Genomic DNA, 13,656 nt, shown 5'->3' with positions numbered 1-13,656 from the left:
TCCCACTTGTCGTATGAATACTGTATTTTTTCTATGTGCATTGGCAGCTCATTTTGGTTGGGATGTACATCAATCAAACATTCTTACTGCTTTCTTGAATGGTGACATATTTGAGGAAGTTTATGTAACGCAGCCTCGCGGTTTTGTCATAAAAGGAGAAGAGGACAAAGTGTGCACATGTAAGAAGGCTTTGTATGGGTTGAAGGAATCTCCTTGTGCTTGGTATGAGAAAGCTGACACTCATTTGGTTAAACGAGGCTTTTGTAACAGTCCAACAGAAAGCACATTGTATGTAAAGCATGAGGGTGATGTACTTCTCATTGTGGTTCTTTATGTCGATGATTTGCTGATCACTAGACCAAATGAGAGACATATTGCTGAATTTAAAACTGATTTGAATGCTACTTTCAAGATGAAATATTTGGGGATGTTGCATCATTACTTGGATATACAGTTTAAGCAGTGTGATGGTGGTATTGCCTTGTGTCAAAAAAGTTACATAGAGACATTGCTATGTAAGTTTGAACTTGAGGATTGCAAACCTATTGCCACTCCCATGGAAACAGGTTGCAACTTGAGTCTACATGATACTGGCGATCCTGCTGATGTCACTCTTTACCAAACTGTTGTTGGCTGCCTCATTTATGTATGCAACACAAGGCCAGATATTCAGTTTACAGTCTCACACATCAGCAGATTTATGCATAGCGCAGGGTCTAAGCATTGGCAGGCTGTCAAGAGGATTTTCCGCTACCTTAGTGGAACTTTACATCTTGGCTTGTTTTATCCCAAGGGGGGATCATTGCTGCCAGACTTACATGATTTTTCGAACTCATATTGGGCTGGTTGTTTTGACACGCGAGTGTCCACAAGTGGTTTTTCTTTCATGCTTGGTAGTTCATGTATATCATGGTTGAGCAAGAAGCAACCTACTATGGCCACTTCGAGTTGTGAGGCTGAGTACAAGGCAGTCTTCACAGCTATGGTTGAGTGTGTATGGTTCAGACGCCTTATGGCTGATTTGGGTGTTGGCCAAGACACTGCCAACACTATCTACACTGACAGTCAGAGCGCATTGGCAATTGCGAGGAACCCAGTTTTTCATGCTCACACAAAGCACATTGAGGTGCATTACCACTATGTCAGGGAGAGGCTCTCAGCAGGAGAGATCAGCTTGGCTTATGTGCCAACACAGGACAACCTTGCAGATCTTTGCACAAAGGCATTGTCTCGCGAGAAGCTTGAAGCTTTCCACGAAGCTTTGGGCTTACTCCCCTTTGTGGACTGATCATGTCTTCACGGCATGGAACTTCCCTTTACTCATGTTCCAGCTCTCATTCACCGCATCACTCCAGGGGGGATTTGTTACCATACATGTGGTAGTGATGTGTGTGAACACACTAGGACCGTCGGGGCATTTTTTCCCTCTTTAGGAGGTTTTTTCCCCTGAGCATTGTATACACGCCCATCACTCTAGGGCTATTGATCTTTCCGTTGCCTACTAAGTAACACACTGTCTATTGTGTGCCTTGAGCTTCCTTCGTCTTCTCCAAGCTGTGTGTGTTTCTTTGCAACCCTAATTCCAACACCTTGGTCTAGTTGAAGACATGCTCTAGCTCTCCTATGAGGCTAGCGGTTGTAGCCTATTGAGTCCTATCCTCTCTCCCTCTCTCTCTCTCTCTCTCTCTCTCTCTCTCTCTCTCTCTCTCTCTCTCTCTCTCTCTCTCTCTCTCTCTCTCTCTCTCTCTCTCTCTCTCTCTCTCTCTCTTTGCCCCATCGCAAGCCTCAATCCAAGAGCACCTAAAATTGGGAGGACGATCAACATTGAGCTTGCTCCTGAGTCCTTTCCACCTTCTTGAGTCAAGTGCTCTCTCTCTCTCTCTCTCATGCTCCTCTGGCTATGGTTTAGGGCATGTGCTCCGCCAATTCAAGCCATACCTACGTTTTCTCTGGCCTCCAAGCAAGTATCCTGCATAGGCTAATAGATTGCATGAGGTTGTTTATGTTGGCTATGGAGTACATCGGAGCTTTGGCAATTTATCCTCTTCAGGTTATGTGAGCCCTCTCAGCCAAGGACAATCAAGCAGTAAATTAAATAATTCTCCTTTCAAGAATGTGATAGTATCTGTGTTTTGGGACCTTGACAACAAGCCCCCAACATCATCTCCAATGCGATGCAAGTCTCTACCTTTGACTTGCTGCTTTTCTATTTGGATCTGTTGTTGAGATGGTGGCATATGCAAACCACCATGCTTTCATGCATGTCCCAAATTGAGTCCGCGAATAGAGGTGTAACATAAAAGAGGTAGAGATTTTGAAAAGAAAGGCCTTGTGCAGCCATGGCAACCCTATGTGTGCAATCTTTGTGGTCAAAAATTCAAAAATAACATTCTTCTCAAGAAGCATTTCAAGCAGCTTCACGAGATAGATCATAACAAGAGGATGACAAGGCTGAATTCTCTTAAGGGAAAGAAGAAAGAGAAACACAGAGCGGCGATGCTTCTAAAGATGCAGATGTATAAAGAAGTGGCAAGCCCAATACTGGTTCCAAAGGTTGGCTAGATTTGCCCCGAGTGGGTATCTTTGTAAAGAGAGTGCAGTATAAGGCTCAAGATGTAGACATTGAGCTAAAGAAACAGATGGCAGACACAAGGGCATCAAATGTATTGTATCCAACGACATGGATTTTGCACGGATGCTTGCAGATGCCAGAGCTTTGGATCTCTAGACAATGCTCTCTAGACTATTGTTTTTGGAGATTCTAGGTCATTGAAAAGATATACTAATTTCTAGTTTCCTTGGGAGGACATTGTTAAGGTGTACTGGCACAAGATTTTTAAGAATCTATTCAGGCACGGGTTGTTTATCACGATTCTTCTTAGAAAAGAGAACTTGAAGTATTGGCAGGATTCCGCAATAATGATTTGGACGTGGAACTCAAGGCAAAACGCTAGGCTTTCAGCTTTCTCAGAGGAGGAGGAGCATGATGCACATGGGTTTGCATCAGCTGATGACATGGAGTGGTCTTTTGATGAGGATGATGAATAATTTGATGATGAGTGTGACTTTGATATTGGCAATGATGAGGTGATTTGATTGCCTTGTACTTATGTTTACACAACTCAAGGGTAGAGAAAGGTTATGATTGTTTAGCTGTCTCCGAAGACAAGAGGCAAGTTGGCAGCACATGATTGCAGCTTGATGTTTTGATTGTTGACTACCTTCTTCATGTAGAGTAACTTAAAGTTCATGAGGATTGTTGATTGTCTTCTTCATGCAGAGCTCATGCGGAATCTTGACTGTCTTCTTCATGTGGAGTAAAAGTTCCATGAAGTATAGGGTTGAAAGCAAGTTGTTTGTTGCACATGTCCTTTTCGATGTGCCGATGTTGGACCTTCTTCTGTGCACTTTGTATGAAGGGGTTCAAGATTTGGTGTAGCTTAATACGTGGTTTCACTACGTTCAAGTAAAATTTGAAGCAAACAGATGGCTTTGTTGCAATGGACACAGATAGCACGAGTTGCCTCAGCCTAGGAAAAAGCCTCTGGTTACACTTGTTGTACGGTTATATCTTCACACTGAGCATCTTTGTAATGTATTGCATGTCTAATGGTCTTTACTCTTCAAATGTATGAGCTAGGTCTAACTATGAGGCAGAGAAATTGCACGATTTGATGTTGTGTCTTTACTCTATCTGAGTCATCGAACGCAATTCTATTATATATGTTCTTGTCTTAAATTTTTTATTTCCATTTTGTATGTTGAATGTTTCTTTGACCACGCTATTTTACATGTGCATTTGTAAAGTTGATTCTTAATGAGCAGCAAAGGTCATGCATAGAGTGCTGCAAATGAAGTGACAAGATCTGGTTGAAATCGGATTGCAATACCTCGATGGGAGTTTGTAGGTTGCTTATATGATGGGGTATTGTCCATCCTACTGGATATACTTTACCACAACTTATTACTACCATACTTTGATGGTGTAAGTGCAAGTGCTTTTTCCTCATCACTCCTAAGAAACATATCACTACCATATTGCTTCATTGGTGGAAGTGCTACTAGGGATTTATCCCCATCACTCCTAGAAAGCATATTGTGTTGACCATCTATGCTTGAATGGTGTAGTAAGTGCAAGAAATGTGTCTTCATGGCTCCTAAAAAGCACATTAGTACCATGCTTGAATGGTGTAAGGGCAAGTTCTTTTGCCACATCCTTAATCTCACAAGCCGATGATCATTTTGTGTTGCTCATGTGAAGGCCTTCTTCTATGCATTACTATCAAGGGCACCCCTAGCTTCTCCTCCCAAGAGAAATGCTCCACAGCTCCTCCACTCATATACAACCTCTCCTCAATATACTTATATATGCATGCATCCTATCCATCATACTCACCACATTGAAGACTTTGTTGAGCACGTCTTATCAAAGTAAAGGTGCTAGGGCCCACCACCACTCCGTTCTTGCTTCACATAGTGATGCCTTTACACAAACCAAGCAAGAGTTGTCCTTTCAATTGTGTTATAGCACTACCTTGTACTTTATAGAAAAGAAGAAGAAAGCCACTAAATGGATCTGAGTACCAAATTTGCATTTGTAAAGGGAACATAAGTTCTCTCTCTCTCTCTCTCTCTCTCTCTCTCTCTCTCTCTCTCTCTCTCTGTGTGTGTGTGTGTGTGTGTGTGTGTGTGTGTGTGGAATCAAGCCTGGAGTTCATGCCTGACCGGAGATCGTTAAGGACCAGAGATCGTTAAGGTTTTCAAAATAACCTTTGTATAACCTAAGTGTGGTACATTGGTTATCCTAGTTCCCTTTGCACTATTAGGTCTTGAGTTCAAGACTCATTGGATAGATCTTGGGATTCTTCCTACCATGTAAAAATAGATTCTACAAACACAACTCTCATCTTAGGCAAGCTAGAGCTGAGCTTGAGGTGGGCACTCCACCTAAGGTGCTTGTCATGCTTGATGACTAAGGTACTTGAGGTACTTGTCATACTTAATGAGGAAGGTGCTTGAGAAGCTTCCTATGCATGGGGGGTAAGGTTCTTGAGTCAAAAAGAGACCCTACTAACTTAATGAGGAAGTTTCTTGAGAATCTTCCTATTCATGGGGGGTAAGGTGCTTGAGTCAAAAAGAGACCCTACAAACTTAATGAGGAAGTTGCTTGAGAAGCTTCCTATGCATGAAAGTCCCAAAGTTAGGGGAATCTTTGATGTAACCTTTCACTTACCCGAAGCCCACCCCTTTTCTAAAAGGGCACATGGGACACATGTCAGACTCTCACTAAGCTTAACCACATGGTGTGCTTGAATGCTATTGGTTTGGCTAAAGAGGGGTCCAATGATCTTCTAGTTCCATCCAACAAATATCTAGATATTTTCAAGCTCTCTCTCTCTCTAAGGGGTACGGAGGACACTTGTCAAAAGACTACCCATGTACTTGACTGCATGCTGCATGTGATTGGCTAGGGGGAGAGGGGTCCAATGAGCTTGCAGCATGTGGAAAAGTTGCAACTCGTCCCAAGCAAGCAAGGGGGGTGCTAGGGGGATATACACCACACACACACACTCATTTTGGGGAACCATTCTCACTTGGTGAAATTTTAGAAACTCCACCTCCTTCTCCAAGCTTGTGAGAAGTGAGAGCCTACACCAACACTCTTGGCTATGGAATGCAAATCCAACCAAGAGCCATGCTTCAATGCTTAAGCTTGCCATTTTCTCCATCTTCATTACTATGCTATTATGTATGCTAGCAAGAAGAGTGATGATAAGTGAGGAATTATTTCTTTCTTCTATGGAATGTTTCTTCTTCGTCTTCCCTATCCTCATTCACCGCTAGCTCTCTCCACCTTTGAAGGTGTTTAAGGCCTGGGACTGAGGCTTGGGATAGTTAATGATTTCTACAAGGTTTATGTTATGCTTGTGATGCATGAGGCTTTCCATCTTCATTGCATCACCTAGGTCACAAGGAACACAAAGATTTTATTGTACTAAGTCTCTCTTGAGGGGAGAAACTATAATACAAATGCCTATTGGAGGGGGGACCGGCTCCGTATGAATCCGGTCCTCAACTATTGTCATGTTCTCTAAACTCTCTCTCTTGCAAAAGTATTGTGCATGCCAAGTTCACTAAGTACCATGTTTATGTTGCTACCATCAATTAAGTTCACCCGCTATGCTCACAAAGTAATCCCTCAAAAGTGCTTCACCTAATTTCCTAAATCCGCTACTTTTAAAGTTCATAGGCCATTTACATTACATGTGGCTTGGTTTCCTATCACATGGCATACTCTCTAGTTTGACCCTCGATTCCCACCAATTCACAATAAAAAATTGCAGACAATGTCTCTCAAACTCTCTCTCTCTCTCTCTCTCTCTCTCTCTCTCTCTCTCTCTCTCTCTCTCAATATGATTGTGTTGTGCTCATCAATATGAAGCAATATCTTGTCCAAATACACGACCAACAATGTTGGGTCGTACTCAAGAGGGAACTGGTAATTGTATTATTGAGGTGATGGGTCAGAGAGAGAGAGAGAGAGAGAGAGAGAGAGAGAGAGAGAGAAAGAAAGGTCACAAACATCGATGTCTCTTTTCACTCTTTTTGTTGAAAAAAGGAAAGAAAAAATGGGTTCTCTGAGTTGAATTTGAATTCCCATTTTGAAAAAGAGAGAGAGCAGACACGTCACAAATAATGATGATGTCTCTTTGCATGGTGTACTGATTTTCTTGATTAGGGTAAGGTCAAGGTACATGTGAAAAATGAAGGTTTTTAAAAAGAATCAAATAGTACACCATCCCTTATTTTCATCATTATTTTAGGACATGTGCATGTGCCGGTTAATGCGGTCACCATAGTAGTTATATGGGAGTTATATACACCAGCTCAGCTTTTGCTTTACTTGCCTTGATCATCTCTTCTTCTTCTTCTTCTTCTTCAACTTGTTACTTACATAACACTTATGCAGAAAAATCTCAATTCTAGTGATATGATGAAGATGATGATGGTCAATGTACTGTATGTCCAAAGCTTAGCTTTTCCTTAATTACTTCATGCGACCCTGTCATCATCTCTTCTTCTTCCTCTAATTTAGCTTGTTATATATTGTTTTATGCAAGAAAATGATATGATGCTCAATATTGTTATATATTGAGTTCCAAAGCTCATCATCTTATTCTTGACATCGATCTTTTGCAAGCTTTACTTATTTAAAAGTTGCTCTGACTCCTCTCCCACAATGAAGAAAACTCATGTCATCAAGTGTATTGTCAGATACCTCAATGAGAACATCCTGGAGATTGTATCCCATGTGTTCAATGACATCTTTGCAAACTCGGTGAACCTCAACTCATCAGCGAAGTGGTTGATCCAGGCATGTGCATTTTCTACCCTTTAGCATTCCCCCCCATAGACACAACCACACATTGGATAAGATGCAGAAAAGCAATCACTTTTGTTTGGGCATGCACCTCACAGACACACATAGAGAGATGCATATCCACTCCATTAGCACCAATACGCCTACATGGACAGCATACTCAAACTAAGAATGGCATATTCTATCTACACGCATGTCAGATGTATCCGTTGCGGGTGTGCTGAGATTGGCATCTCTTTAATGTTCCCACCTACATGACAAAATGATTTCACAGTGTAAATAGAGATGAAAATCCACTGCATTTTCACTTATGCATGCGCTTGGACGGCATGCTCAGATTTTGCATGGCATCGTCTATGCACATGCAAGTTTTTCAAGTGTGAAAAATGCATTTCTCACACAATGTGTGCAAATTTTCTTTTTGTTGGGGATAGAAAGAAGTCTAAAACTTGTGGTGGAATATGTCCTAAGCATACATCATGCAATTGCATCTGAGGTTCACATCTAGTTATTTGCACCGACAACATGATCTCATGGAGAATGCACATGTCTTCACATTATTGTTGACATGCTCCTATGAGGGATGATGTTTCTCTTCTGTGAGGTGCAAACACAAGTTCGGGAAAGGTGAGTGCAATGTCGAAACTCAGGTTGTGTGGAAGTAAGGATGACGGTCCTCTTTCCTTATCAAAGTGGGTGAGGACTTTGGGAAGCCTGCCGCCATCCTGCTTGAGAGCTTCTACTCTAGCAAGTTTTATATCAAATCCATCACTTTGACTTTGTTGGACAGCTCTATAACTTATGTTTCGTGCCACAAGTGGATTAATCACACACGCTTCTACTTTGGCAAGCCTCGAGTGTTCTTTTCTAACCAGGTTTAAATATATGCTAGAGCTTAGGATTCTATTTCTTATTGTTGCTTTCTAAATTATGATAAAGTAATTGCTATTGTAAGTATCCGAATGTTGTGCTAGTAAGATTTCATGGTTTCAAGATGCCATGGCTATGCATTAACTTGGTGTCAGAAGTTCAAGCTTTAATACAAGCTAATGCTCATAAATCTACACTTTTGTGATAGTTTGTACACTGATGCTTGATTTATGGTTAACTGGATATACTTTATTTATGCTTTGGAATATATTGTAATTTAATTAGTTCATTGTTACACTTCTCTCCAAATAACATAATATTTTATTGTGTTACCACATGTTTTAAAATACTAGTGTCACTTCCTATTTTTCTCTCTCACAAAGAAGCCTCTAATTATGGAATTCCCCTCAATAGCCTTATGTAGACCATAGTTAATTTTCACCTTGTTTTTTGTGGGGTGAAGTTGGGAGATGATGGCTTGAGGAGCTTCAACCCACCACCTCCATTTGAGAGGTCATTGCTCTACCATCATGTTAGGCATCAGGTGGCATCAGATAGGTCTTGTTCAGAAAGAGTTCACACATAATTTGCACTTAGTCTACGAACGCCACATAGTTGACACATTATGTCTTACAATACACACATGGTTAAGACAATTAAAAAAAGTGTGCTCACACATACTTCAAACCACATTTACAAAATCAATCACACAACAAAAATCATACACACATCAATTGTCGAGTAGGGTGCCATCTATAAAAGGGTTAGTCTTGTGTGATGTGAGACAAAACCACTACATGGTGGGGACGAGTACTTGCATATCCACATTTATAGCTTAAAGTTTTTGAGCTAAGAGATGAAAGCTAAGAGAAGTCAATGTAATAATAAAGCTTTTTTACCCTGCAAAAAGCCATAGGGGAAGGTTGAGAAAATGTGCATCTTTTGAACCGTTGATACAAAGGTTTTTGATGGTGAATAAATGTCCTCTTTGTTTGATTGAAAATGAAGGTAACATATATGTTACTTTCCTTTTATAATGTAAATATTCTTTTACAACTCTCATGTACTTTTTCATCATATTTCCTCAGCATGCCACCTTGATTCTTCACCTGGTTATTCCTTACTTTCATTGAGTCTTTCTTTCTTTCATTGAGTCTTTCTTTCACGTGAACAATTGAAGTTTTCTTCATATTTTAATTTGTCAATGTGACCTTTTCATTGCAAGGCCTTAACACCCAAAGGGTTAAGGTAGTTCAATTTTCTTAGTAAGACAAGTGTTTCCAAAGGGCTCAAAAGTCTTGTGAAAAAAAAGCTATTCTCCATAGCCTCATTTTAGGTTTATGGCATGTTTGAAGAAGACTTTAGAAAACAAATGACTAAACAACACATCCATAGGAATTTGATCCCATGATGTGAGGTGAACATTTGAGAAAGGGGGATTTCCAATCAATGAGAAAAAAAACCAAGAGAAGTCCATTTTAGAGCAAATATGAGCTATATCTTTTGACAAAGTGATACACAAGCAATGTATATTGAAGACAATAATCATGTCATGTGTTAGATTCAACCAACATCTCATCAAAAAAAGGTCGTACATTTAAAATTGTCACAAAGCGATGGAGGCTTCAAAATCTCAAACTTCCTTACATGTTGAGGCCCTAACAAGATCCCAAGTCATAGAAGTACATATAAAGCAGTTAATTATGGATATGTCCAAAACACCAAAAAATGTTAGAACTAGTAAACTTCCAGCAAGTCTATGAGGCCACTCGAGAAGTAGACATAGAATCCTTGTAGAAATGCAAAACCCTCATAATCTATAGCATAAAAATCCTCTCCCATATTATTTTCTTTGTGCTCAAGCTTTACATGCCTTCTTGACAAAGTGAGAGGACCTCACATGTTTAGGTGTGTTCGAAAATGCTCCTCTAGTCTTTGGCCCAATGGAATAGTGCACGTAAATATATAGCTAAGGTCTTCCTCACTATCCCTTTCCTCACCAACGAAAGCTTGGCTGCTCTTAAAATTCTTTCCTTGCATTACATGATGGACCTTTTTCGAATGCTAATGGGCATGTTCGTTTTTATTCGAATATATAGGCCAAGTCCTTTTTCTTACAAGTTGGCGATAATAGTCGATGTCAAGGGAGTATAGACGAGTAGCCAACTTCCTTTACCTCTTTCTGGGCTTGCAAAAATTGAAACTTTAATGTACTTTTGGTACATGTAAGCACACCCATATATATATATATATATATATATATATATATATATATATATATGTGTGTGTGTGTGTGTGTGTGTGTGTGTGTGTGTGTGTGTAGAGAGAGAGAGAGAGAGAGAGAGAGAGAGAGAATTGTATTCCCTTGCTATCACAATGAGACTTATCGTTGATTCTCCTTACTGCCATGCAACAAGCATGCCAAGAGTGCTATAAATCCTCTATTGTGGTGAGGTATCCCAATTTCAAGGCCAGAGTTCTACAGTTGCTCAAACCATGCCTCACTCTTCCATTAAGATATAGGCCCTTCTTGCATGTAGATTTCCTCCTCAACATGCCATGTTGTAGGTGCCAAAGTGATGGTGATGCAACCATCATCAAGGTCTTTTGAGGGAACTTGAGTGTTGCAAAACCTACTACGGATGCTCAGCCTACCCAAGCCATACCCCTTTTAAGAGCTACCCACCCATCATGCCATGCTCTTGCTCATCGGACTCGAACTCGTCGAACTCATGAGGACCGTCAGCCAAGTGTATCTTCTCATAACAAGGAGAGCTAAGATGACAAGCTGCGCAATTCACCTCTCCATAAATTTAAAAAAGAACCTCTTTTGCACATACCAGCTCCGAGGCACTGCCATCACCTTTTGAGACCCTTGCTGCTACTTCGGCGACCCCAAATTGCACTTCCCCTGTGTGTGCGACCCTTACTGCCCTTTCCCCCCTCCTCGTGCATCGTGCAGGCTGATATTGAAGAACGCTATGCAGCTGCAAATGACAAAAGTCTACACTACATGACAAAGGACATATAGTTGAAATTCTTTGTACTCTACACTGCAAATGACAAAACTCTACACTGCATAGCAAAGCAACTATGTGCTCGCAAATGCTTTGCGTTTTCGGTACATGCAATTTTGAAATGGTCACGTAGGGTCTGGTTTTGAGTCAAAGGAGAGCTATCTCTTTGGGGATATTAACATGCAGATAAAGCTAGTGCCAAGGGACTTGGTGGGCACAGTGACGACCTACTACATGAGTACCAATCACTTCTCTATGCACTCAGCTTTTTTCGTGAATGCTGCAGCTTTTATTCTTCTAAGCCCTTAAGAATTTTGTTGGTGTGTGTGTGTGTGCGGGCTGCAAGCATGCAACTTCCCTCTGCTCGACAGCATGGTGAGGTTTCTGGCGGGCAACAGGTGCCTCGTGTTCAACTTGCCTTTGCTAAAATGCACGAACCCAAAATTTTGCAGAGTCTCAGCCATTGGAAACCTATCAAAACCAGTCCACGCCAGCGCGGACTGGTTCCAAGAGGTTTAGCATGATAGTTGACTTAGTTTATCAGCTCCTTGTTTTTGCATTTTTAATAAAATTGGCATTATGTGCGCTAGCCAAAATTAACACACAAACCTAAAATTGTGCGTGTGTGAGCCATTATGGAACTGTTGAAACCACTCCACGCCGATGCGGACTGGTTTCAGCCAGGGCTAGAAAAATATATTCTTCCTAACCAAAGAAAATAAGGGCAAACTTGATATTCTATCGGTTTTTAGGTCAAAATTTGAAGCTTTTGCCGGTATTTACACTAAAACTTGTGTAAATTTTTTGGTTTTCTTCAAGGCAAGCTCCAATATTTTGTCATTAAATCACAAAATTCCCTTCAAATTTTCCAAAATTCCCAAAATAAACCTAGTTGTGAGAGTAATTTCTCCAAAGATAAATTTTTTTTGTAGTTGTTCAAAAGAAGACTAATGTCTATCAATACAAGACACCAAAACTAGAATTTCAGTTGGTTATGTTAGCTTTGGAGATGAATTGCTTCATTATTTTTAGACATAATTGCCTTTTTTGCGAGGTAGCTAGCGACATATTACATGCTAAGCACTCAAAAACTGATCTCAATTGTCAAAAGTTACTAAATATATATTAGAAACTCTTGAACAATCCAACAAAAATAGATAAAAGGGTTTTTGGGAATTTCCACAAATTAGGTGCATTTTGGCAATTTTCTCTCTACTTTATCAGCTTCTTTTTTTTTGCTTTTTTACTAAAATCGGATCCAGCAAGCTATACAAGCATACGGTCTTGGTCGGTGCTAGAAAAACACATTTTTCCTAACCAAAGTAAACTTGAAATCTCCTTTTTTTTAGATCAAAATTTGAAGCTTTCTCCACTAATTACTCTAAAAGTTGTGGAAAATTCCCAGTTTTCTTCAAGGCAAGCTCAAAATCTAACCAAGATTTTAGGGTTTCAACCTATTAGAATACATTGGACCCATGTTTTTTCTAACATTGGCCACCATGAAACTAGTTCAAACCAATCCATGCCAATGCGGGCTAATTTCAAGACGGGGCGAACACCACCGCTAGTGCCATTGTTGGTAGTGGATCTTGGCAGTGTTGCGATGGGACACCAATGGGTGGTGTTGTGGAAGATTGTTTGTGGTTTTTTTTTCAATCCCCTTCTTGGTTAAACTAGATCGCATTTACATGTAAAAAAACCCCTAGGCATGTTGGAGAAGCTGGATAGCTATCAAAACTATGGGTTGCAATAGATTCAAAAAGCCCTCCTATGACCTTGATTTAAAATAATTTAAAAGCTTCCTTGGCCACTCCCTGCTAGAACTTTGGTCCTGAAAGTGAAATCGATGATAATGCATTTGGAGGGAGAGAGTTGCACTACGTTTGCAAAAAATACCCTAGACCTACCTTTGTTCTCCTACTTTGCATTCATGCATTCCAATAGACTACATCCTAGGCATGACACTCTTTGTAAATGCATTAATATTTCATATGGCTTTAATTAGTGGTCTTATTGTAACTAACCTGAGTCACAATTATAACTAATCTGACTCACAATTGGTTCATCCTTTATATGTTTTATGAGCATTTTTCATGTTTCTAAGAAATTCACATAACTTCAAATGTTTCCATTCCATCTAACACTATACAGTAACTTAAGTTTTTAACCATGTTTCCTTCCCTCCCCACTCTCTCTCTTTATTTTTATTTTTTTGTTTGTTGTGTTTGTGTGTGTGTTTTTGTTGGTTTGGAATAGTCCCTCGCTTAGAAATAGTCGTTCTCCTTGCAGTAAGACTCTTGAGAAAGGTGTGTATGAGCTTAGCTTTGAGCCAGTTGAAAATCAAGATCAATTGATTGCAAAGGATGGTAAAGGGGAAAAAACCCAATA

General features: G+C 40.2%; 1 pseudogene; it reads left to right on the top strand.

The window, feature by feature from the left end:
- Positions 1-1,912: 1,912 nt before the first annotated feature.
- Positions 1,913-2,882, top strand: LOC147451479 (uncharacterized; annotated as a pseudogene).
- Positions 2,883-13,656: the final 10,774 nt, after the last annotated feature.

The sequence above is a fragment of the Adiantum capillus-veneris genome, chromosome 9, assembly GCF_014529385.1.
Source record: "Adiantum capillus-veneris isolate H3 chromosome 9, ASM1452938v2, whole genome shotgun sequence".
NCBI classification, from domain to species: domain Eukaryota; kingdom Viridiplantae; phylum Streptophyta; class Polypodiopsida; order Polypodiales; family Pteridaceae; genus Adiantum; species Adiantum capillus-veneris.
This window is presented reverse-complemented; position numbering and strand designations above follow the sequence as displayed.